Raw genomic sequence first — 24,710 nt, 5'->3', positions numbered from 1 at the left:
TCTCAGCTCATATATTTTTGGCAGGCCATGGATGCAAAACCAGCTCAGCAGAATACATGAAACACGGCATCATCTGAAACATAACAAGACAAAATTTCCATGGCCCACTTCTAAACAATACACAGATATTCCAAAACTTTAGTATAAGTCTTTCAGTCTCCACAGCTCCTCTTGCACTAGAAAGGACAATCTTCTCAAAGTGAATGAGAAAATGCAAATTTTTTTCTTCTATTTCCAGGAGAAAAGACACACATCAACCTAACACCAGAGGAAGAGGGAGATCTATATCAATGTTTGTTTAGGCACAATAAACTGTGCAACCTTATTTGTTCTCCTCACTTTCAAGAAACCACGTCTTCTTTTAAATACCAGCTCAGAAAAAAACTAGTCATGGACAACCAGCAGAAAGAATGTCACATGTAAAGTCACGAAAGGACAAAAAAAAACCAAGGTGAAACTTGCTCTTATTAATCTGCAGGAGGTGCTGGGCAGCTGCCAAGTTAGTTAATTCAAATACACAAACAAGTTAATGATGACCTGAGGGAGCAACACTGGATTTACACATCAAATAAAACACCGTGCAGGAAAATATTAAGAAACTGAATGTACTCTATATGCTATTATACGTACTCTATATGCTATTATTTCAAAAGCTCTTTCATTCACCAGATGGAACTATGTACCAAACAGAGAAGCAGAGGCTCCCCAAGGAATCCTATTGCAGTCCCCATTCCCATCACAGGATTGGAATTTGCAACAGAAACTTCAAAGAAGTAAAACTAAGAAGTCTCCTGGTTACAAGTACTTTTGGAATACCCTGTCATGCACCTTCTAGGGATCAAAATGTCTTATTGTGTTCAGCAAGTTCACATAATCAAAACAAGAAATACTTAATTTTTTTTAATTATCACAGTGTAATAGAGTGACAAAACCATGATCTGTTCTGAGTTTCCATTCAAGCTATAGTTTCCATATTTTAATACCAACAGTGGAAGCCTGAATTCTCGAAACAGGAAGGAAAATACTGGTTCACTCCTGCGTTCAAAGATGCATATGAAAGCTCTTTGTTTTCCAGTCAATTGCTGATATTAAGTAAAAAGCTATTGTCAGACTCTCTGAGTAGAGTGAAATTATTCACATTCTTAAAATGCTTTCAAAGTTAATTGCAGGAGAAATAAAAGGCATCACTTCTAGTTTCACAAGTAGACAGATCAGTTTATATCCTAAAGATGGGATCAGACTACTTACATAAACATGGGACAGAAACATCTATATATCTACTGGCAAACGATTCCTAAAATAATTTTATCATGTTCCTATTTAAAGTAATTATATTTTACATTTTTTGTTTTAAATAATTCTCTAAAAACATCTCAAAAAAACCCCAAATATCTTGACACTTTGCCCTCCCCCCCCCCCCCCCCCAAAAAATATTACTTCCCAGTTACCAGAAATATCTGGTATGAACAGAATCACTGTATGTCTTTTGCTCCTACATTCAACCACATTCATATGTTCCACTGCATTTTTATTTCACTTTGAAAATAGAGTAGAATGAAAACAGAACTGATGGCTTTTTTTTTACGAATCAAGTATCTCCATACTTGAGCCATCAACCTGTCTGCTGAATCAGGAAGTTCAGAATTCACCTGCAATACAAGATTCCTACATTGCATTGAGGACAGGCTACTCAAAAAGAACTAGATTTTTTCTGTCAACACAGTGTTTATATCACAGGACAATCTCAAGTACACTCAAAACCAAACATTTTACATGTTGAACAATCACCCTTATAAAACAGATACAGACATTAATTATTGAAAAGAAATCTCCCTTTTTCCTTCTCACTGCTATGCCAGGCATTAAAACACTCCTTTGCTCAATTTGTCTTTAACATAGGCATATTTCAGTATTTTGAGGGCTATAACTTTCCCTTGTACCTTAGAAGCAGCTGTCCCAATTCTTCTGTATTTCAGGTAATTCAGGTTACAAACTATACAACAAACTTTGCTTTATCAGTCGATAGAAGCACCATAAAATGTTGTGCTGAGATCCTAAAAAAGTACACCTCACCTAACGACCTCACCAGACTTCTCTCCACTTTCTAAACGTTTTCATCTATGTAGATTTTAGTTGTGTAGAGAAACTTAGCTGCCATTCAGAAGCCAAGTTCATTTGTCACAAATCAGTGGTGCTGTAATTGGCCTGTAGGAATTACAATTTCTAAAACAATACTTAAAATATTATTTTAGTGAGTGTAAGACACCCACACTGTCTCTTTAGGCACTTGTTAGCCATCATCAAGTCTGAACTGCAGCTAATAAAACAACAATTACTGGTCTTGCCTGGGAATCACCTGTCCCGATTCCCATCACATGGTGTGTACAGAAAAAAGGCTGAACAAAATTTTGTCACCCTCTTCCACACTCTACAGCTGTCTTTTCAGTCCTACCAGAACAAATTGGAACCAAGGCATAACAGACTTTTCCACTCCATTCCACATGGAAATGCTTGATCTCAATCGTTCTGTGACCTCTTTGATGGGATACTTTATGGAAAAGGAAGTTTAGAAAAATAAAACATCTGGGAAAGTAACTGACTTGTATTTTAGTATAAAATTATCAATAGCTAGGACTTATTTTCAGTCACTTAAGTTTCTACTGATCTGGAATATATCTGCAATCACTGCCACCAATACTCTGTTCCTGCTGCTTTTTGATTGACTTGTGAATAACGTGCACATAGACAGAAAGTCAGCTTTGTGTCCTCAATATGAAAGCAAGTCATTGATAACCTGGTGACCCAAGCCCAACGATTCACATTCCCCCACTGCTGGCAAAGGCAAGACACCACCTTCCTGCTCAACAGCCAACTTTGAATAGGAGATTAAAAAAGTAACTAAGGAAACACTCCAAACCACTCAATACTTAGCCACAGTGGCAGCCCATGAAGTACAGAATTCTCTCCTCAGGAGAGCCAGCAAGAGTATCTACTACACACTGAAGATGGCCCAAGTAAAAATTATTTCCTCCCCCACCAGTCAGCAGCACAGCATCCACCTGGGTCAGACTGACTCTGAACTATCACCACTAATGCTGACAGATTTGTAAAGCTCCTTGTTGAACCCATTTTTTTTGTTTTGACTTCTCACTATATGTCGTAAAAATAAGTTCTATAACTTATGCTATATGTAAAGCATTTTTCTGCATTGTGTTCGGTACCCCAAATTCTCAAAATCATGAATAAATAATTTCTTATTAATTTCCTCCCAGTATTTATAATTATCTTTCACGTCCTCCTTCAAGCACCTCTGTTTCAAACCAAAATTAGGTTTTTTACTCGGTTTTTTTCTTTTTAATGGAGAAGCCATTTCATTATGTTCCCCATTACCTCTCTTTTTATTATAGTGGCTAAATATCCCAGAAGATTTAGAATTATACATCAGTCCTAGAAATGAGGCAAATGTTCAAACATTTACAAAATTTTGGTGGGAAGCAATTTTGCCCAGGATTTTGGAAACAGGCTGTGGATTTTTTTATTTCTATTCTGTACAGAAACTCAGAAACATCACAACATTTCAGCAAGTATGTAGGAGGCAGGGCCCAACCTGCCCATACACAAGAACTGGGTCACAGAATTCAACACCCATCTTGTCATGAGGCTTGCAGAGGGTGATGGAACAGGGACACATGCTCTACTTCTGATTACAAAATGCTGCATCTCTTTTGTCTTTGTTGATTAGGGAAAAACAATGAATCCACAGCCTCACTACCCTGCAGCAGAGTTATCCTGGTCTCTCAGTTTTTGAAGTCGAGAATTTTCCTGTCACCCAAACCTCAAAAGTGGACACTTTCTTCATAGTGCAATTCCAAAACAAGCTTTCATAGTAACCTATGTTAAAAGAAAACAGTTTTTAAAGCCTAAGATGTGCATATACACATTTTTCTGGGCTTATCCCAGAAAAAAAGTGAAACAAACTCATTTACAGCAGGATGAGAGATGGCATCACAGTGTCAAGTGCAGGAACTCCAAACTACATATGAAAGTGATCAAAAGCAGAAAACCTGTGATGTGAATAACAAAATACAGGATGTAAGAATCAGTCATCAGCTATGAAATCCATATAAATCCCCAGTACTTTAGTATTATGTTTAAGCAGAGATGTCTGTTTTCCCTGACACATCTGTTGAATATGGCAAAGAAATGCAAGATCTTTACCTGTAGCTTGTGAACACCCTAGACTGCAACAGCCAAGATCATTTATTACAGAAAGCTGCCTCCCCACAGTACTTTCTATTCACATTATAACAAGGAAATTGTTATTTTGAAACAAACCCAGTTCTGGCAACACATAATATCTATCTAACTTAAAACTCTAGAGCTACCATTTGACACTTTCTATAATGTTTCTCTAATGCTTCTCTAATGCTTTTCCCAATTAGGAAAGCAGGTTTTACTAAGTTCATATATTAAACAACAACTCTCCGTCGCATAACAAAGTCCTTCAATTCAATACCTCCTTAAGCTAGTCATTATGAGTTGCACATTACAATCACTTCTTAACTGATCTAGAAATAAATACACTATTGACAAAAGTGCTAAGAAACACATTTAAGACAGCAAATTTCTAATGGGAAACAGAGAAAACCAAGAGATAAAGAATTCAGAATACTCATTAAAATGAAAAATGCCTTCTGCAATTACTCAATAGGAAGCTGAATAAGTCTATTCACTGAAATTAGCAAATTGAGTTTGCCTTCTTTTCTCTGAATTCTATTAATATACAGACATCATGATACAAAATAAGTCTGCACATGCACTTGGATGCATTTTCATTCTGTTTTGAACTGGAATGTCTTGTCTTTGCCAATTTATTAACAGAGACAGAAACGTGACTATTTCTGCCTTTCTCTAGATGCATCATCTTTCATCTGTCCTACACACTTGCCTATGTTACATTTGTGACCAGTTCCTGAATAAAATGATAGAAGTTTATACACACTAAAAAAATTAAGAACCAAATCTTTTTATATAACTGTTGAAAAGTAAATTAAAATATTCCTGTGTTTGGTTTTTGTTTTGTTTCTTGGGCCCTATATAATCATAGTGTCTAGTACAATCATGTCTTCGTTTATTTTCTTTACACCTGATCAATCTGCCTATTAGAAAAAAGCAAGTTAATTTCAATTTGGAAGTCGTTTGTATTGCTAAAGTAATTATCTTCTATGTAAGAAAACATCCAGGCACTTAAGTCCTTAGCATCTGTAACTAAAACTGCAGCTTGTGACTTTAGATCCCAATACAATAGGTTCAGGTTGGAAGCATTGTATTCAGTCAACAGTTTCAAGACGGCTCCTTCAGAATTTTACTTGTGATTAAGATCTAACTCAAGGCTAACAAACTACCCACCACACTGTAAAAAGCTAAGAGTTTTAACTGCAGCTATGAAACTAGGGTATGTCAGCAAGTTACAGCACAGGGTCACTTGGAATCCAAAGCACCTGCATGCTGCGAGCGGTCAGAACACAACCAGCCCCTGAGGGACTGCTGCACACCAGAGGCAGAGATCTACCCCGCTGCAGAAAACAATTCACCGCTAAGCTGGAGCCAAGCTGCCTTCTGGTTTAGGATACTTTGTGAGAGAAAGCTTCAGGGAGTTCTCAGGAAGATTTGAAGGCAGTCACTAAGGGCTGACTGGAGGTGGACCCTTATGTATCAGCAGATTACTGGTGACTTAATGACAAGCAGGACAGGAGCAGACAAGGAAAGGACTTTTGAAGGGAGGTCTGGTACCCTGTATAGAACTCTCCTAGAAAGAGGGATTCTGCAGAACAAGAAGAACGAATGACATGATACAATCAACAGCCTCGGAAATTCTCTGCAGCAGAATTCTGTTTCAGAGAGAAGCAGGACCAGATCCTGTGTATTACAAGAACAGAGAATACATTGCAGCAATTGACAAAAGAGATTATGCCGTATTACTCCATAAGAAAGAATATATCCTAAAGATAGTACTACAGGATTTGAAATGACTAAGACTTAAATATAGCCTTGACATAATGCTGAATTTGTAAAATATTTTCCTGTTTATGAGCTCAAGTGAGTGACAGAACAATGGTATCATTCACAGAAAATCATTAAAGGACATAAAAGGAATTTTAGAAATGGTAATGACATTATGAATAGTATTATTCAAGAAAGCAAGCTTTTTAAAATTACAAGTTAAGTGTTTCCAATAATTTACTTGAAAACCAGAAATAATACTAACAAAATACTTTCCAGTGCAATTTTAACACTGTTTTTTAAAATTTCACAGTATATATTCAGACATTGAAAGCAATGAAAAATTTATATTTTTGTAATTGATGCAATCACGGTTTTAACTAGTGACACTATGTCAGGATAATTAAAGTGGCAATGTATCAAATCCAGTCTTGAACAAATGATTGTGCAATCTGCATCCCAAATGCATAAAAAGGTGAAACTGCTAGTGATGATCCAGGAAAACAACACTTTCTTTCTAAACTAAACCTAGGTTTGTGCACAAAAATATAATTATTAATATTATTATTACTAATACTGGTTTTTTTGCTTTTTATTGAGCTTAACAACATGGTAAATAAAAAACAAGGGGTCTTACTTCCCTCTAAACAAACTACAATTCTTTACCTTATTTCTTCTGTACCCCAACGGATCAACAAATGCAAAGCTTTCATCTCCTACTGTCACCAGTGAGTGAGCAACTGAAAAAATAGGAAGAGGAAGCCCTTCCATTAAAATAATCTTAAAATAGTGTCTGCCCAAAAATATCCACTTCAATTTAAAAAAAAAATCTTAGCGCGTGTTGCCTTCATGTAATGATTTATTGAGGAAGATGCCTCTGTAGCTTCTAAGTTAGGACTGACATTTGAACAAGACACACCCAGGCACAAGTATATCAAACTGAAGTAAGCCTGGTTTTCCAAGAAGACAAGAAAGGTACTTCTATCATCATATAAAATTTGGAAGGCAGTTTTTTTTCTATTCTGTTAATACCATTGAAAGCAATGCATATTCACAAGAACTTCTAAAACAATGTTCTTCAACTAAAATCACTAGTTCTCCTGCTCCTTTTCTGACAGTTTGTTTTTTCAGTGATTTTCATTATGGGTATTAGGAGATGAAAGTATTGAACTGTCATACCAAGGTACACAACCAGCTCTCCCCAGACAACTTCCTCCACAATTAGTCTTTTGGAGAATCTATCATGTTAATCACATTTCTCAGTGCAAGGTAGACCTTGCCCAATTTCTTTAAGATCCTGTTGGATCTCTTGGTCCTCGACAATCAGCTACTCCTGCTTTCCTATCCAAGGAGCCACACAATGTTCATTCTGAGCAGCAATACAGAGGATTCTCTTCCCCAGTCATCTCCTTGCTGATATCCTAATAAAGGTACTATCATCTTCTTGCCCCCACTTCATTCTTCCCACTAGAAAAAGAACAGTACTTAGATCATCATGATCATTTATCTACCACTCTTATGAGAAATTCAGTTGTAGAGTCCAGAACAGATCTTTTTTTGCAATATATCCTTCAGTCTTAAAGAAAACACATTATTTTAAGACAATATCCTGAAAGACAACTATGGTGTTAGAAAAACAACTGTGTATCCATAGCATTACCCTTCTTTATCCACAGCAGTTACATCCACAGTGCAGGTGCTCACCACTTTTAGCAATTTCAGTGCTACCCAAAAGCAGAACTGAACCCAGAAAAATCAGCAATGTTCACTGGCTGAAGCAGAAAGAAATCTGTGTTTTAACTTTCTACTCCAGAGTGCCAGAGCAAATGATTGTTGGCTGCACAATGCAAGCCTTAGCCTAATGTTCATACTTACATCTGCTGTTCTTCAGCTGTCAGACTGAAGAGGAACACCAATAAGCCACACAACTCTGCTAAAGCTGATTTAAATGCAAATGAGAATCAGACAACATGCACAGGAATAACAAGCTTCGGAAAAAAAAAAAAAACAAACACTTATCTCAAAAACAAAAATGATGTTCCAGAGTGTTTCTCTTTATCCCTTAAAAGCATTTGAACTGAATATCAGCAAATACCAGCTCATGAAAGAAGATTTAAGTAAAAAGGTGTGTGCTAACATTGTAATACTGCTTTCTGACTTCTAAATCAAACCGAAGAACACCACCACTTAAAATATTTAATAAGGCAGGAAATCTAAATTTCATATCCAATTTTCTTTCACCAAAACCTCTTTATCCTCAACATTACAGTAACTTCATTTATTCTTAATATTAACAGGTGCTGTTTCAATTCAGTGCCAGAGTCAGGGTAGGACATAAGCATAATATTACATTTGGAAACATGAGTGAAATTTGGCAGAAGCTGCTGTGTTGAGGTATCTCAGACACTGCACATGTGCTCCTTGCTGCGAACTGTGCCAGCTATGAAAACTAAACCACTTTAAGGCAAGATGTCTTGCAGATCAGATGTATGGGCTGCCCTTTCTTCATATTCCACACAATACAGGACACAAAAACCAATCCCATAATGGCTGTCTGAGCGCACATTGTTTCCTTCTGCTTTACAGCCAACCCCAAAAGTGTGCAATCATACCAGTGTTCAACATGATTTTTAATGAATTCTGCTTCATAGCAGAACTCCCAGAAACTGTATTTTTAAAGAAGTCACTCATGCATGAAGGAAACCATTGTCTCACACTGAGAAACACAGAAGATTTAGCAGGCTGGAGCTAAAAAACAGCAGTTAACATGATTATTTTAATTTTTTTCATTGAGGAAAGTTCTTCCCATTCTTTTTTCACTTCCAAGCTAAGCAACTCCTTAAGACTCAAAGCTGACTAAATTTCATTCTATTACAACTTTGCACAGGTAGAGGCCTAACCTTTGAGGGTTATCACAAAGGGAACGAAAACAACATAGAAAAATGCAAAGAAAAAATTTTGAATTACTTTGAAGTTTACCAGTAAGTTTCACAGCTAGGTTACCCTCTTCTAAGGTCTCCCATTCACTGTAATCTTGCCTTCTTTAACTGAGCAGAGTAGGAATTTTTTTTGTAGATGTGTTATGTCACCACTTAGAAACAAAAAAGAAATTATTTAATTTTGCAAGTAAATTCACAGTTGGCTTTTCCAGTATAGCCTGCAAATATAGAAAATTCCTTTTATTTATTTTAAACCATAATAGCTATACATTCCTGTTTGTTTTCCTGTATCAGGATTCAAACCCACAATGCCTGTATTTGAAAAAAAGATATATACATGAGGGTTGCTTTTATTTTTTAAAGAGTAACAGGAGAAAAAAAAAAAAAAAAAAAGCCCTGAATTGAAACAACTTAAATTTCATGCCCAGAAGGGATATGATCAATGATGGCCATTACTGTTCCATTTCCTTATTACAGTATCTCAAGTTGTTTAAAAGTTTTCTGGTCAAGCATAAGTAGAAAACAGTACTCAAACAACTGCTAAAAATATTAAATTAGAATAAAACCAGATTGATTAGATGTTAATTCTCCTGCTCTCCAGTTGCAGAATTTGCTTTCCTGGAAAAGCAAGAAGAATTGAATCCGTGTTTCACGAGAACACACCTGACACATCAGCCTGCAGGATACTTTGCACAGGACTGTGATACCCTCCCTGAGAGGAAGGTGACTCTGACACCTGGGGACACTGTTTTAAGATGAGCACAGTGGTGTTGGGTTAATGGTTGCACTCGACAATCACAGAGGTCTTTTCTAAGCTCAACCATTCAATGATTCTACAACGCAGTCAGAAATGCACCTTGATGCATTCCAGACAGTGGGCAAGAAGTGTGAATCTGCAGCCTGGGGATTAGATCCCCTACCTTTGCATGAACCACTGGCTTACGGCTCTCTGGGAAGAGAAAAATGTGGACTTGAAATCCCCCAGGTTGAGAAGGACCCAGGAACAAGGCCTCCTATTTCTTGGACTCAGCAGCTAATTAACTGCTAGTCTACTACATATAAGATAGGTACCAAAAGCATCTTCCTAAGAGAAAACTGCAGAAAGGGGTATGGGATTTATTTTCTGATAAATGTTAAGTGTCATATGAATGTCTAAGGTATACCCTGGTTTTCTACCGACCAGCTTCACTGTACCAGTGCTCCATGTCACAGATTTCAAATTCAAATTAGGAAATCAGAATCTCATCATCATATGGTCCTTAGATACCTGCCTCCATACTTTCTTAGCCAGGGGCCTGAATGTTATGAGCTGCAGTGCTGAACATTACAGAGCTTATGTTCTTTGTCAAAACCTGGGACATAAAACCTTCCGCTGCATTTTAAACAGTATTTGATTTATTTTTTCCAACACAACAGCCTTTAGGATTTTAAATGGGAAGAAATTAGGTCAGGTCTTCCTGCTGAAGCTTCTTTAATTATTTTTTTCTTAAAATTTTGTCAGTAAATTCTGGAAAATGTATCTGCCTTTTACACTTTCCACTAATATCTTTCAAATATAAATGTCTGGAGAGAACACTGATTTACTGAGAGCCTTACAAGTAGCAAGTGTCTATAAAAATTAGTCAGAAAAATATTTAAACATAATTCCAATTTTTGATTCCTTTGTAACAGGTCTGATATATCTTTGATCACATACTTTAGCAGTAAGTCATTAAAAATGCACAAAGAATTTGTGCACAGGTCAGCCACAGAATACTGATCTGAACATTTAACAGCCTAAGGAAAAACACAAAAACCACAAAATGGAACTCACGCACTTAAAGCAATCAAACATCTGCCTGCCTTTCAACACCACTTTGACAGGATTGTCTCTATTCCTAAACCAGAGGATATACCACGAGTCCCTACTGTTTGAGCAATCTTGCTACTCGAAGACAATTTTCAGAGAGTTTAAAATACAAAATTTTCTATCTGTGTTTCTGTTGGTGCATTGCAATAACAAGGAAGCTACTATTCACTTCTTTTATCAACAAGAGTACAAAGAATAAGACACGCCCTTCCAGAGAACTGGAAAAACCTGCTACGTGAAAGCTGAAAAGGCTCCAACTACCCATTCCTTCATTTTGCTCTACTTTCAACAGAACTGAGGGAGGCTGCAAGGACTTGGCCTTAGCCTAACAAAAATAAAGCTGAGCAGAAAAGTAAGGGCTGTGTATAAAAACACTGAAATAATGACAAAATAGTAAGAAAAACCTATTTAAAATAAAAGGACAGTCTTGGCACAAGGTTCTTACCAACTGATTACGAATAAATTTAGGTTGAACACTCTAAGCAGCTTCATCATGTTGAGGAATTTAGCACTGGAAGAGGCTTCTAATTAAAACAGTGAGGGGAAAAGGCTCAGCTGCTTTTGAGACAGCACTCCATATGGCTATGTCTGTAGGACATAAAGCCTACAAGAGCATGAAAATAAACTTGATGAATAGGCAGGTCCTTTCCTGTCCCATGTTCCTAAGAGAACAATACCTGTCAAGCAAATAACATCATTCTGATACAACTCCAAGATACAACCATCTGTCATGCAATACCCCAGAATAATTACACCACAGAAAGCAAAACCAGATATTAATATCACAGCAGGACAAACTTTGCCAAGAATGAGCTTCACAGAGTATATTTTCATAAATCTCTTAGACCCATAACCTCACTTCTCGTAATTTCATGCTGCCTCTGCAGAAAGCACACAGCTCAGGCAGTACTCACAAATCTGAAAGAGCTCAGGTTATTTGTCTTCTTGGAACCAGGCACTCCTATGATCTGCACCCCAAGCATTCTGCACACACGCAGCAGATCATCTTACCCCAAACAATATGACATCTAGTATGCTCAACAGGCCCTTTATTTGCTACAACCCTTACTATCTTCATCTCAGGCAGGAGGAGCCAGAAACGGCTTTACTGTTGAAAGGTTCAAATAGCCACTTTTGCCCTCCTTAAACAGAAAAACTACAGCAATCATGAAGGTGTAAGACAATTGATTAGACATGAACAGTCACAGAAATAACACATTCTATTAGACTAATCTTTATAACTTGAAAGAGCAGACAGTCTTTCGGGCATACCAGCCTTTCAACTTGCTTTACATCCAGAAATATATCCCTATTCCTTGCAAAACTATTGTGGTTACTCCCATGGAAAGTTTTTCAGAACAATAATAAAACTGGTATCTGAGCCATACAGTTTCTGTAAGTTAATCTCCATCTGTATTTTACTTAGCTTTATTCTCTTAGCGAAGCACAGAGCCTGGTAGCTGCAAGACAGCATTACAGTCCAGTTTCAGTTTGTTTATATCACACCACAGCATTTTCCTACTATTTTAGTTCATCTGCTTATAATAGAATACCAGTGCTTTTTAACCCTGTCATCCAAACAGCATGCGCTCTTTTATTCACTATGAGAGCCTACAGATCTGATCCACGGTACCTTTTAGACATATGACTGCATAATTCAGACAGGTTTGAAAAAAGGTGTGCTGCAAGATACCACAAAAGACTTCCCATTAGCCCTGCTGAGAATAAACAGACACGTTTCCCTTGACCCACCCTACTAACCTCAGCAAGCTGGTCCTTAGCAGCAGATGCCAAGCTCAAATGACCACTTTCACATCTTCACTGCAACTCCACATCAAGTCTTTGATCATTTTTCATCTGGAAGTACTAAAGAGATTTCTGCTTCTTGACATCTGTGCAGCCTCCTCATAATCCACCACCTCATCTCCCTTGTACCATGAAGTGGGAATACTCATCTCAACTTAAGCTGCATTTCTCTACATCACATATAGAAAGGGATATATTGGATACTGCTAGATAAATTTCAGTTAACTGTTTTTAGATTGTTTTGATTATTTTGCCATAGTGTTAGATAGCAAAATACAAAACTATAACAATATCATATATATGGCTTCTGACAAATTTTGACATTCAGCTGACTCTGATACAAAAGTAAATAAACTGGAGGATGAAATCTACTTGAACTGGTTTGCGTTTCTCTAAATATTACAAAATTATAAGTACACAAATTGCTTCAAGTGTAATTCATTTTTGCAGAAGCTTACCTTAAAGTGGAATAAAGTTACTGAGAATATTTTGTATCGCAAAAGGTCTTTCCTTTAATATAAGCATTAAAAAGGAGAGTGAACTCTTCAGAATCACTGTAAGGAACACAGGAACACAAAAGGAAAAGCTGTCTATACAAACTAACTTAGAGCACTCAGAAAATATGCAGATGCTAAGAACTGCACCCATCCCAAAATACTCTTGCTTTGTGTCTTCTGCTTCTTCCAAACTGCACCTACAAACAATTTACAGTATTCCCTCTCAGATATTCTGATTACTCTCCTATACTCACCCCTGGTCAGTTTACAGCAGCCCGAATTATTTTGCTACATCACTGCAATGACAGTAAAGGAATGCTGTGTCTCAAGTAGCACAGCCATTTTTAAGTATATTATTTTGTAACAATACTTCCTGAAATACTGTCTTGGAAATATGACATGGGGATCTCAGGAATAGTTGTTTATGCTAGGCCTCCAGCTAATAGTCACAAAAACTTGCAGTTTTTATTGGCAAGGTTCTTCTTTCTTCATTTATATTTAATTCCAAGTTTTACAAACTACATAGGTAATTCTGGGAGCTGGTTAAATCCCATGCCAAGTCATAAGCCAAAGACTCCCATGAAAATAGGTCAGATCAAGAACTCTCTGATAAGACATCAGCAACAGAGAAAAAACCTGCCTCACGTTGACTGCCAGAACACAGCCCAGTTTAGCTTCATGGAGGAAACATCTCGGCATCACTTACGGAACTACTACAAAGAGAAGTCCAAGCCAGCCTGACAATACTGTTTGTCCTCTCTTCAGCATTGTCTAACAAAGAAAAGGAAACAGAGAACAAACACTGTGCCCCATGAGAATGCAGCTTACTGACTGGGAACCACTGACCAAGGCTGTGGTACCACTACATCAATTCATGTCAGTTCTAAAGCCAGTTCCATACCTGGTGATCCGAATAGCTCGTCCCTTGACCCTTTAGAAATAGGCTGTTATTTAAAGTTTTTACCATCCATCTTTTGTTACAAGATTCCTGTATGAGCTGAGCTTTTCCTTTAGCTTTACTATTTCCAGGACTACTTTTCTGTTCCCTTCCAGCATAAGTTCAGAAAAAAATTCTCCTGAAATGTACTGATTCCACTAAAAGAATGGCAAGCATCTGACATTTTCCTTTCTGCATCTCATCACTCTCTGCTTTTTTTGCCTGGCCTGAGAAAGGTTTCACTGACAAGGAAGGCGGGGAAGACTCATTAGTGAGAGAGGTTTGATGCAACAATCATCTGAAACTCAAGGTCAATTGTTTCCCTTGGTAACAGCTGCAGATGCACATGTATACCCACACACATTCAGTCTTCTTGCAGTGAGGACTGTCTTGTACTTAAACATACATCATGAAAGAATTTTTTGTACAGTAGACATGCATATGAGGAAGAGTTTATGCACAGAAACATCCAACCTCCCCTGAAAAAGGATTATCTAACTACAAAGAAGAGAAAATATGTCATTTCCCATGGGTTTGTAACTTCTAGTTTCTAGATTTGTGAGTCGATCTGCAACATGTAAACACTGGATTTGGGATTACTTTTCCTATTATAACATAGTAAATAACATCACAAGATTTAGCACCAGGTAATTAGACATTAGGCTTTCAGTCAGGCTGTGGCATGTTCTTACTTCTCCATTGGAAGGCAGGCTGTCACACATCCCCATATCAAATCTCATATCTCTAGTCAAGCATTCAAGTGCGGAGATAACATCTTGGCATACCACTCAAGAATGAGTTTTCAAGAAGAAAAGGTCATATTATTACTTACTAATTCAGAACAATATATTATTTAATGCCTCTAAAAAGCGTTCCAAGAACTACAGAGAGATCTATTTCTTTCTAAAGGCAGCAAAATATATACAGAGGAAGAGATATATTCTCTTAATTTCCACTATTCAGGAGATGATATAAGGAACAACAGTAGAGAGACATTAACAGTTGTTAAAGCAGAATCAAAACCCAGCCCTGTTGAGAGAGGAGGAAGGTGACCACATGCTTTTCATTCGTGTGTGATGGCCAGCATGTGGGTTTTAAGGCCCACACTAATTGGAAGGCACAAGGGGAAGGTTTAGCCCTTTGCTCACTGTCCTCTCAAATGCACACCTAAACGTAAGGGAAATCAGCATTTGAATTTGACCTGCCAGGGAGTGAGAAGCACCCCAGTGCTAAGACAGGGATGAAGACATCTGGCCTCTGTAGTGAGGACACTGTCCTTGTAGCCTGGGAGTCAGGAGCAACAGAAGGATGCTGGAATTCTGCAGACAGACAGCAGCAACTCCAACCACGCCTACGCAGACACTGGAAGAAAGACACACTCTTATTTTTATCACACTCCTGAGTGACCTTATGAGCTGCAAATTAGCAGCTAAAGAAATATCTAACCATAAGTATCACACACAAGATGAGATTTGCTTTTAGACAACCAAGGATAACTAAATTTATAACTTATATCTTTACAATATGGGCAAAAGTAAGAAATCTCAATTAAAACATAGCTGCTCTGACACAGTAGAAACTGTTCATACAAACACACTGAACAGAAGGTCCAATTACTTAATACTTCCCTGTTACTATGATCTGTTAGTGTTAGACCATATAAATGTGCATGCATGTTTTCTTGTCAGCAATCTGGAGATATTCCATTCATATTACCAAGGTGATTTTTTCATAGAATCACAGAATGTTTTGGGTTGGAAGGGACCAAGATCACCTAGTTCCAACTCCACTGCTGTGGGCAGGGATACTCCCCACTAGATTAGGTTATTTAAGACCTCATCGACCCAGCCTTGAACACTGCCAGGGATGAGGCATCCACTTTTGTTTTTTCTTCCTGAAGTACCCACCATCCCAAATCAACAGCTTGTGAAAATGTACAACTCACCTCCTGGCACTACATGTCACTCTAGACTTTCACCTGTGATGACAGCAGGTTTGTTTTAATAAGCTGCAGTGTTTTGATAAGTAATGCATGTGTCTATTGAACTGATACATACATTTTAAATATTAATGCTGTATCAAAGCTAAATGAAAGCTTTAGAGAAGACAGAGTAAGTGATTTAATAAGGTAGGACATTTAACCCCCTGATGTAAGTTAGCAGCACTTAAAATGGTGAGCTCAGTACTTGGATAAAGAAACCAGAATATCTCTTGTTTTCTTTCAAGTGTGATTGCTATCACACATAGGAAGTCGAGACAGCTATGTGTAATTCATTAAATAGTGTGGTAAAGATGAAAGTCTGAGGAGTAAAATACAAATTCAACATTAATGAAATGACATTTACTCAACAGCCATCACCGATTACATGTCCACCTACACAAAAAAGCTACAGAATTAAACATTGTGTTACAATTGCTGTCTGCCTCCATTCACAGAGCAGTTAAACAGAGTATTTACCTAAACCTATCTTCCTACAGGATGCTTTAGTTCCAGACCATAAGAAAAAGCTAACACCACCTTTGCTTTGCTGACCCAGAAGTGAACCACTGGGGATAGAGTTACTGGGTTGAGATGACTCATCTTCATATGGCACATGTTGGTTATGGTTCTCTGTACTTTTTTACAGTCAGTTAAGGTGATAATAACCAACCAGAACTGATTTGGGTCACACACACCCCCCAGACAACTCTTCTCTAAATATTTAAAGAAAAAGAGCATTTGGCAAAATTTCTTACGTTCCCTTGGTGTTCTATGACTTATTAAATATAATTAGCAGATCAGCCAGCTTCTACTGTGAGAAAAGGTTACTCAGTTTGCAAACCTTTCCTAATAGGTATTACCTAAGACTCCTGTGCTGTGTGAAATGTGTGGGCTTGTTTTTTCTCAAAATCCAAATATTTGTCATATTAATGCCTGCACATGATTCTTTAAATTAGGTATCTACAAAACAGTATGTTTTACAGTCCTGCTAGAGTATCTTTCTGTATCTAAAATATTAACATTTCTTCCACAGCCATGTCAGCTGAAGAGTCTTCTTTTCAGACAAATTTCTGTATTGGTTTCTAACACCTGTCTGTTCTGATCCCAAGCTTTTTTTCCTTTGTAAAGGAAGGTATTTAATAGTCTTAATGTATCAATGTGACCAAGTTTAATAAAAGGCCCTAATGAGAAGGAATCTTCATTATTTTCACTGAGTAATAAATGCATATGTCATGAAATCAGGAGTTAAGATAATGTTTAATACACTACATAGCGTTAGAAAAGTTTCCATAGCTTCTGGGAAGCAAAAGCCTCCAATGAAGTTTTCAGCTTTTCTCCAGTTGCAAATCTGGTGATTTGACTCCCAGTAAGTAACTTGCAACTTGTCCCTTTTAACTTGCCTCCTCCAGTAACTGCCTTGTGAATCCTTCCCTTTGCGGCACTCACAGCAAAACTTTACACATCTAACTGACTAGGAAGACATTTTCCTCTCCTGCTGCAGTCCAGAAAGCTGCTATTTCCAGTGAGTTTCTCCCTCAGTCTGGCTGACAGCATGCCCACCATCCACTAGAAGCAGCATCTTTCAGCATCTCTAAATAGATGGAGACTACAACAGCATTCAACCATCTACATTTGCAAGTTGCCGCCATGGCTCTAAACAAAGGAAAACATTTGTCTTTTCTACACTCAATACAAAAATGTGTTTGTTGGACAACTGATCTCTATCTTGCCTCAGTACTCAGCTGCTGCACATGATTTTTGCTCTGCATTTTAACCATCAAGATTTCTTGAAGGCAGCCAGTCTTCCCTGGGAAGCACCCAGGGTGTCTCACTAGGTCCCATGGCACAGACACATGACTCTCACAGCAGTCAGATGAGAGACCAAAGGCACCCTTCAGCACTTGGCTCAAAGCATGCCATTCACAGTTTTATCCTCTGAGGTTTGCTTGCCATTTTGATACCCTTGCTCAGACTGGTGGAGGCAGCTGGAAGGTGGTCCAAGTCACTGCCTGTATCACATTTCAAACACTCGACAAGCTTTCGAAGCAGAGAGTCACGCACTGCAGCTCAAGCCCTTTCAGACTTGTTGGGCTGTAGTACTTGTAGCGTCATTTCAATACCAAGACAAAGTTTCTAGCACATATAATTTTGATGTTTTAAAGTCACAGATTTGAATCTTTGGAAAAGTAACCAATCTTTGAGTAAGAAGCCTACAAGCTGTGGTACTGGATGTTCCCATCCCCACAGGAAATTCAATGCTGAGACTGAAGTTACAGGCTAGCTCGATGGGTACTGGAGGTAACACAGATTTACTGAATCAGTTAACCTTGGAGACTAGGCAGCAAAAGGCTCCTTTCAGGGTCTCTGGGATTCCCAGATGGCAAGAGAGCAGCAGCAGTGTGAGGACAGGGTGTGCCCCAGAAAAGACAGCTAACAAAGGGCTGCTGTTTGTCCTGGTGGGAGCAGCACTAACTGCCTTGGGCTGGTAGGAGGGAAAGCATTATTAAGGGAGGAGCAAGGATTTTCAGATATGATTTAGAGTAGCGATTTCACACCTTCGTTAAGCTTTAGCCTTCATTCACCTTAACTAGACAGCAAGCTGCTCAGTGAGAGGTTGGTTTTGGTCATTTCTCCAGCCTTGCTAGTTCCAAGATGATGCAGCTCTGGCATTCCCCCTTCCACACGCACATTTCAGTTACAATGCAATCCTAACACAGAAGTTAACTGTGTTCACAGCTTCCCAAATGACCCAGATTACAATGAGATAATTAACTGCTCATGAACGGCTATTCACTGAAAATGTCTACCACAGAATCTGTTAAGCCACTGAAAATCTTCATTACTGTATCTGTCAAATCTCTGAAGAAATTCAGGACTGTTTCTTTAGATTCAGAATTAGACCAGATTTAGTTCTTGTTTTCCAGCTCTCCTGGACCGTGACAAAGAAGCAAAGCTTTTTATCAGCTGAACTTATAAGGTGTTTTTTAAAACCACAAAAAACCCTTCCCATTTGCCAGTGGAAGCTTCTGATTCGGTCACATCAATGTGTGAAATAAATATACTTCACTCTAATGTATAATTAGCGATGTCAAGTCTGTTTCTTTAGATAGCATTCATGGCATATTGTCCGTGAAACAGCAGCTCTGCACTTCGTATCTGAAACTACTTTGTTCCTCTCAGAAGAGCTTCACTGGCTAAACCAAGCTTATTCCACTAAACAATACATTATGAAAGCAATAAAGGTTTTCTATGCTCTTTTTACACATGGATGTGTGTGTTCTCAAATTCTGAGACACAATTAGTAGTTCTGATGCAGTTTTACTCTATGCCTAAACTTGCTACACAATTTACAATGCAACATGTTTCAAAATCAGTCCTCATTGACTGTTGGCTGTATGTGCAATACTTCCCTATTTTTTCAAAACTTCTCCTATCATACATGATGAAGTAACATGAGAAATTTTAGCCATTCTTGACTCAAAAAAGAGGCTGGCTTTACAAGACAATAAAGCAGCACAAAATTAGACAATGCACAATACTTATACCATACAATAGTGCAACACTTTCACAGCTTCATTTATTAATACTAAACATGATATGAAATTATTCTTGGTCTTTAATACTGACCTACACGTATCTATTGCTCAGGACAGCAGAAAACAAGCAACAGCCTAATTCAGTATCAGAAAACAATAAGCAAGAGTCATCACAAGGGAGTCTTACCTGGATAACTGTTTTCACTTCAACAGCAGCATAAGATAACGCATTTTTCAGATTGCCAAGCTGAGAGTCTATGGAATCTGAAAGGAAAGGGAAAGGGTAATAGTAATAGGACATTCTAGTCATTATTGGACATAGTACATATTTGCTTTTTTTTCCTTCTAGTTGTTAGCAGAATAAATTTAAAATCAGTTAACTTCCAAATACCTGATTCTCTATGAAACTCTGCAGAAACAAGAGAAGTCAAAAGACTTAATTTTAGCTGGGGGAAGAGAGGATTTCAAACTGCGTATTCATTCTACCTCCACTCTTGTCAGAGATAAATTGGTCTTAACATTATAGTTAAGCAAAATAATTATTTTTAAATGGGTACATGTAAGCTTTATCTAGCATGTAAAGATCTGTAAGACTTCAGACATATAATCCAATTTTATACATGAACAACATGCAAATTCTGATCCAAAATTTTAGGTGTAAGCCTTCTACCGCTGCACTGAATGTGTCCACTTTAAAAAGCCCTTAAGTACTTGTGACTTCTTGCCTGTAGTAAAGCTCATTTCTTTGCTTCCTGATAGCTAATTACTCTGCTCTGAAAGTTAGCAATAAGCTGTAGACCATAACTGGCTGTGCACACCAACATCGAGCAAATGTCCATTATGCACTGCCTACTGCTCCCACACACTGAGAACACCCCAGGTCCCCCCTTGGCAATGAACTGCAGAATTGGAGCAGCAGACCATGGAATACACGCAGGGGCAGACCTGGTGTGTGTATGGCAAGCACCTGACACTCAAAACAGGATCAAGGCAGGCCTATTGCTTCCATGTTCAAATGTCACCATCTCCTCTGCACACTGCAAACTACAATACAGTTCATCTCTCCAATTTACATTAGTACAACATAACTCCTCTTTAATAGAGTCTGTAGTTACAGTTTATGGACTGAATCAACTATTATCTTTAAATACTGATGTCACTGAGGATAGAAACAATGAGTTCATTCCATGAGCTTTTTGCTGCAGGCTTATTACATCACTGACCAAAAAAAAAAAAAAAGAAAAAAAAAAAGAAAGATGTTGGCCACTGTAGCAAGATGTGATTCCAAGAGATTAAATAGACTGAAAACCCTTTTATATTAGCAGCTCATCTTTTCTTCAGAGCTTACAACTGTGAGATAAAATTTATTCTTGCCATGATTCATAATTTAGATTGATAAAACATTTTCAGGACAAAATCCAGAGTCCCAAAGACTAGTCTGCTTAATGATACTGCTGAAGAACACATGGAATCTGTTAGACTACCAAGGTGGGGGGAAAATTCAAGATGTGTTCTTTGGTAGTTAAGCATAACAAAAGCAGATATCCAAGAATATCAAAATTTTGTGCATATTCAGACATGTCTAATTTTTTATCTCTGATGGGTTTCCCCTAAATGCAAGAGTGCCAGCTAAAATAAAGAGCAGGTTAATGTATCAATCATCTATTTCTGTCTTTGAAAACTCATTTGTCAAAGAACTTTACTGAACACCTCATGGTAATGCTCAAAAACTATTCAGTAAAATACAAAAACATGGCATCAGAGCTGTTCTCAGAACTGCCATATGGCCAACATGACACGGGACAGAGCTAGTGGTCTGGGCTGTCAAGGGCTTTTAAGGATACTGCAGTGTAAGTTATTTGAAGTGTATTAAGTAATGTTTGCACTCTATTTCTGTAATACAGGGCAAGGTACTGTATTAGATAAGTATATGATATCACTTGTGATAGAAATGTCCACAATCCACTGAAAGCAGGTATAAATAAATTCAGCTCTATTATTGCACTTCTAAGACTAAAATTAGGAGGACACAATTTAATATACTCCATCTTTTCTTTAACAAAAACCAGCAGCAAGCAGGAGATGAGGTCAGGAAGAATACACACACCATAGCCTGGGATTAAACTGCATTAGCACAGCTATGTGGGAAGCTTTCATCACTCCTACACATAATTCATGTAGTTCTAGATGGTCAAACTTGCTTAACTCACTGCAACAACTTTCCAAAACATACTTTACAAGGCAACTAACAGACACTTTGCTAGCAGCAAGACTGGATTTTTTTTTTCCTGCTTCTCTACTCATTATCATAGCAAGTTCCACAGTAAAACTTTTAAAGAATAACTAGTTTGGAGGGAAGACACTACTGAATGAGTTTTTGTAGATCCATTCTGCTCCTTTCCACATGCTAGAATTAAATGACAGGCTCACGGGTGGCCCAGGTGCTTGCCACACAGAATGGGAAGATTCAGTGCACGAAAAAAGAACTAAGGCTGGAGTTTCAGTGAAAGGCAACATTGCAACATCATAAGATGGGAGTTGCAGCAGACTTAACATCATCTTTGTGAGAAGCACAGTACTCCTGCAAGACACTCAGGAAAGGACTGGAAGTTGCCACTTGTAACCATTTCCTATCAGGTGTTGGGATGTTAACAAAAATGCAAATAAACTTCCAAAGTAACAGCAGATTCCTTAGCCTGCTTTTTCTGTACCTGGATTTGACTTTTACACTGTACTTTTAAAAACTTACAGCTCTGACACGTACCTAATTTAAAATTTAGCTTCCTAACGACATGCTCCTACACAGAAAACATTTTATTACAAACACAAAAACGCAATAATAACTCAGGTTCAAGGTCCATCTGACACAGTATCCTGTTTCTAATAAGTACTGCTAGTGGGTGCATAGAGAACAAGAACAGAGTAAACATACAGCAACTATTCCTTGATGTACTTTGCCAGCTGACAGCAATCTGCAGCTTTGGGATTTCCCGTCTCCTTTTAAGTGTACACATATAAATATAAACACATTCACAATAAAGTCCAAACCTAGTCGATGTCTGAAATAATTTAAATCAAGTCCTCAGCATTTAGGTTACTGCTTTACTCCTTTTCATACAGATGAATAAACTGGCACAGTTGAAACTGACGACTCTCATTCACTCATTTCCTAGCCCTACGTGATTAAATCACAAACCCTAAATTAACTGTTGCTTTAAGACAGCTTTTAGAAGCTACATGCAGTCACACACCCTGAATGCAAAAAATCTTAATCCAAACAGGGACATCTAGCAAAATCCTAATGTTAATTTTAAGTGAGATTATAGATTTGATCATGCACATCAAATAAGGACAAAGAATACTTTCAATAAGTAAATAATCTAGTAGTAAATTAAGTAAGATATTTCTATAAAAATGGCCAAGATATAACATCCCTGCATAAAAGAGACCTGATGGATGATAATACTTCATACCAAAATTCTAATTATTATATTTTAAAATGAATACTAACAAAACAACATGCCTTATTAAAAGGCTCCTGATCTAAGTAAAATTAAAATAAGAACTCCAGACCTCATCCAAAAAACCTAACCATAAAAAACAAATTCTGAATTCAGCTACCAAAGATAGCCATGAGGTCTAATGATGTTGATCACCACTGTCCAGACTGTTTAGTCTTCCTCAAAGGGAAGAATTCTGGCGCTGGGTGATACGGTTTAGTGCTTTAGGGGTTACAGTGATAGTGATGATGGGTTCACTGTTGGACTTGATCTTAAAGGTCTCCCCCAACCTTGCCGATTCTATGATCACTGAAAGCTATTGCCCCTGAAGTTATTCTACAGTTTATTCAGAGGGAATAAAAAGCAAAGATATAGCAGGCTGTTTAAGAAATCAAATCAATTAAGAAGCTCTGGAAGCACAGAGAGGCATGTTGTTAAAAACACAGGTAAAATAAAATCAAGTTAGGAAATCAGAAGCGAAAGCACACAAGTAGCATGCAAAGGCAGCTACTGCTCTTCCCAGCTCTTTCCTCAAATATCATCTACCTTCTCCACATGCAACACGCCAAATTAATAGCTATTTATTGCTCCACGCAGATTAAACGTAGGCATTAACAGAGCTGGCCTCACAGGTGAATTAAGTTATTACCAGCCAATTCATAAAAACGCCTCCTGTTCCCGATACCCCATAAATTGAAGTTGATAGGTCTCCAGAGCCCGGCTGCGCAGCCCGGTGTCCCTTAATGGCTCAGTCACATCCATTATTTGCCAGAATGAGCTCTGCGCAACGAATCCGGGCAGCCCGGCAGGTTTTAAAAGCCGGAGCACTCGCCGTGATTAGATCCACCGTGAGCTCCCCCGCCCGCTCCGCCACGGCCGGCGCTGCCCGCGGGGGGGTCTCGGGGAGCCGGCGCTGCCGCTCGGAGCCGCCCGCCCCAGGGAGCCCCGCGGGCAGGGCAGCGGCTCCGGGGGGCTCCCCGGGGAGGCGGCGGCGGCCATCTCGGAACCGGCACCTCCCCGAGCCCCCGGGACCGAGCGGCCACAGCCCGGCACCTGCCGCATCCCCTCGCTCGCTCGCCGACCCCTCCCGCGGAAAATCCCGCCGGCACACCGCGAGCGCCTCGCAGCCCCCCGCCGCGACCCTCGCCAGCTCGCGGACCTACGCGGGGCTGCGGCTCGTACCTGCGGCAGGGCCCGATAAGCGAGTGCAGCTCAGCTCCGTCTACCCGCGGCTCCGCTCGCCCCGGCTCCGCATCGCCGCCACCGCCGCGCTGGGCCGGGCCGGGCGCGCCGTGCGCCGCCCACCGGGGCGGGGCCCGAGGAGCCCAACGGCCGCGCGCCCACGGCCCGCCCGCTCTCAGGGCCCGCGCGCCATTGGCCGGCGGCGGGAGGGGCCGCGCGGGGCCGGGCCGCCATTGGCCCGCGGCGGAGGCGGGGACCCGCCCGTGGGGGGCGCGTGACGCCGTGCGGCGGGGCTGGGCCGTGGGTCCCGCGCCGGGAGCCCCCCTCAGGGGTGAGGGAGCCCCTCTCAGGGGTGGGTGAGCCCCCCTCAGGGGTGAGACCCCCTCAGGGGTGAGCGAGCCCCCCTCAGGACGCCCCGAGCGCGGGCCGCGGGAATTGCCAAAAATTCCTTACTGCTCTGTCCAAAAGCGAATGCAAAGC

At 39.3% G+C, this 24,710-nt stretch overlaps 1 protein-coding gene across 6 annotated transcripts in view; it reads right to left on the bottom strand.

Annotated features, from left to right (window-relative positions):
* Window positions 1–24,379, bottom strand: part of MPP7 (membrane palmitoylated protein 7) — a 147,728-nt gene extending 123,349 nt beyond the window's left edge. For 5 of the 6 annotated variants that reach the window (XM_038162943.1, XM_038162961.1, XM_038162976.1 and 2 more), the window contains exons 1-2: window positions 24,231–24,379; window positions 19,736–19,812 (exon numbers count right to left, since the gene is read on the bottom strand). The gene's annotated coding sequence lies outside the window, so the exon portion shown is untranslated. Of the gene's footprint in view, window positions 1–19,735; window positions 19,813–23,697; window positions 23,819–24,230 lie in introns of those variants that run through there. The other variant, XM_038162952.1, reaches the window with a different exon arrangement.
* Between the last annotated feature and the right edge of the window lie 331 nt (window positions 24,380–24,710).

Source organism: Motacilla alba, chromosome 2 (assembly GCF_015832195.1).
Source record: "Motacilla alba alba isolate MOTALB_02 chromosome 2, Motacilla_alba_V1.0_pri, whole genome shotgun sequence".
NCBI lineage: Eukaryota > Metazoa > Chordata > Aves > Passeriformes > Motacillidae > Motacilla > Motacilla alba.
Note: the sequence above shows the minus strand (reverse complement) of the source record. Positions and strands in the feature narration are given on the sequence as shown.